Consider the following 3,210-nt stretch of genomic DNA (forward strand, 5'->3'; position numbering starts at 1 on the left):
GCTCTGCATGCTGCCCAAAGCAACACCCATCTGGCTCGACGAGCCACTGCTCACTGAAGGACCTGACATCGTCATAAATGTACCTCCGGATCCTCCTGATCCCTGCCCACTGGATCCCTGCGACTGACTCAACTGCTGTTGAGGGTCTGGCTGATCCAGATACTCTAACTCCTGTGACCTCCTAAAGGCCCTATCCTCCTTGAATTTCACATCCCGCCTGATAACAACTTTCCTCTGTGCAGGAATGTAAATCCGAAAGGCCTTTGAGGTCTCACTATAGCCCACAAAGATACCCTTCTCTGCGGTGGGCTCTAGTATGGTCCTCTTCTCCTTCGGTATGTAGGAGTATGTAATGCACCCAAAGATACGAAGATGACCAATATCAGTCTTCTTTCCAAAAAAAGCCTCCTCCGGAGTCATGTGCCCCAATGTACGATGCGGACTCCTGTTCTACAAATAAACAGTTGTGTTGCAGGCCTCTGCCCACAAGAACAATGGCAACCCCTGATCATGTAACATGGCTTTGGCAGCCCCTCCGATGGATCTGTTCTTCCTCTCCGCAACCCCGTTCTGCTGGGGGTTGTAAGAACAGTGAACTCCCTCATAATGTCTGCCTCCGCACAATAGTCAACAAACTCTCCAAGGATGTACTCTCCCCCATTGTCCGACCTCAAGGACTTGATCTTCCGACCTATTTGTGTCTCCACAAGAGCTCTAAACTCCTAAAACCGCTTGAATACCTCACTCTTGGTCTTCAAGAAATAAATCCAGGTCCTCCTGGAGTGATCATCAATGAATAAAACATAGTACTCATATCCACTCAAGGAAACATGAGACATCCGACCGCTCACATCGGAATGAATCAAATCAAGTATCCCAGTCGCTCTGTTGTCACTACTGGGAAAAGGGGATTTGGCAAACTTGCCCATCGCACATCCTCTACAAGTATCAAAGTGATCAGTACTGAAATCTGGCACACCTGTAGTGATCTCCCGCAACGTCCTCAAGGCTCCATGATACATATGCCCCATCCTGCGGTGCCAAATCTCACACAGCTTTGAACTGCTAGCTCTGCTGTTGGTACGACTGCTCAATGCCAAAAGGGGCTGGAATGCAAACTTGTACACCTTTGCATGGCGTACACCTATCACTCTAGTTGAATCAGCTGGAGTGCCCCTGGGATACATCAACACCTGTCCTCCCCTGAACAAGACCTCATATCCTCTGTCCTCCAAAGCTGAGACGGATATGAGGTTCTTCCTCATCCCTGGCACATAAAGAACATCTGACACCTTCAAGGGAGGTTTGGACTCCCTTTGAAATGTCAGTGTCCCCACACCGACTGCTCTAACAACTCTGTCATCACCGAGTACTACCTCTATATCAGTGCCACTCTCTGAAAGCTCTGAGAAGTACTCACGGACTCCTGTCATGTGACGTGAAGCCCCATTGTCCACATACCAGATACCCGAAGATGCTCCGCTAATCGAGGGAAAAGCATGCTCCCTCTGAACCTGTGTGGCAAGTGATCCTGCACTAGAGGACTCACACGCAGTGAACCCAAACTCCCGGTCAAAATGATCTGCAAAGTCCTCAACCTCTGCTAAAGCTACTAAGCTCTGGTTCTTCCCCTTCTTCTTCTTCTTCTCCGGACACACAACTGCATAGTGTCCCATCTTTTGACAACTCCAACACTTCACCTTGGAATAGTCCTTCTGTGTGTTACCCTGTTTACCTTTACCTTTGCCTTTGCCCCCACCATTGCTTGTGGAAGCCTACTTCTTCCCTTTGCCTTTCTTGCCTCCTGCCAACAGTGCTACATCCTCATCCTGCTCAACTGGCTTGGCTGCCCCAAGCTGACCTTTCCTGATCTCTGTCTGAATGCAATCATCCCAAAACCTCTCCCATGTGGGAAGGGTCTCAGTTGCACAAACCCCATCAGCAAAGTTCATCCATGAAGGGGGGAGCCCATTCACTGCAATCTGCACCAACTCAGTGCGTGGAATGACCTCTCCAACTGCTGCCAACTTATCTCTCACATTAGTAATCTTTGTGAGATATCCAGCTGCACTATCATTACCCATCTTAATGGTCTTCAGCTTCTCCTTCAGGACCATTTTCCGGTTCTCATTGGTACTCTGGTAGAGATTGGACAATGCTGTCCACATCTCATGGGCATTTCTCTTTCCTCTTACATGAGGGTTGCAATGGTCTTTAACTCCGTCTAGAATCAGTCTCTTACCCTTGTTGTTATTTTTATTATAAGCAGTCAACTGAGTAACATCAGTAGGCACAACAACAGGGTTCTGTGTGGTATGCACCATAATGTCCCAGACTTCTGTCTCCTCAAAGATACTCTGCATTTTCTTCTTCCAAACGCTGTAATTGGTATGCCCATCCAACCTATCCTCCACCCTCAATCCCAATGACATCCTGTTGTCCTAAAACTGAAAAATAACACTACTGTAGTAAAGATAAAACTGTTGTTTGTGAAAAATTAGTTCGCTAGAATTTTCTGAGTGAAAAAACTGTAGGCTGTAATTTTCCTCCTTCTAATCCCAAACTGCACTTCAGCACTCAAGCTCTGATACAGAATGCTGAAAATGCAAAAATAAATATCAGCACATACAAACAGCCATTCAACACATTTAAACACAGTTATTTTTTGTCAAGGTGACCCTGGAAAAACCCCCTACAACTCTTGGGGAAAACCAGTTCGAAAGCTCCTACTTATTTTTGGAAAAATGCTTTTTACAGTGAGAAATATTCAGCAAAAAATCAGCAAGCAAACTTTTACAACTTATCTCGTTTTCCATGCCTCGCAGCCAACTGGAAGAAACTTGCAAACAGCAAAACAAAACAGGAATAAATGTTGTAAGGCCTCCTCGATTTTTGTTCCCAAATTTCAGCCTTAAATGCTACTGTACAGACTGCCTAGAAAAGCGTGCAAGCTTCCATAAATGCTGTTGTACGGTTTTCCATCAATATTTTGTTGGAAAACAACATGACTCACCCATCCTTTGCGTTGCATCTACTTTTCCTAAGATATCTTCTCCACTCGACCCTCTCAAACACTACGATTGTCGTCACTCACTGCAAAAAGTAATATTATATACGAGATCACAAATAAACCATGGGAGCTTAAAGGATAAATATACAAAGCGATGAATTAACCATACACATACCTACCCTCCCTTGGCTACTATTATA

This window comes from Pinus tabuliformis, chromosome 6 (genome assembly GCF_031772625.1).
Source record: "Pinus tabuliformis cultivar Carrire ecotype Pingquan chromosome 6, CPIR1, whole genome shotgun sequence".
NCBI lineage: Eukaryota > Viridiplantae > Streptophyta > Pinopsida > Pinales > Pinaceae > Pinus > Pinus tabuliformis.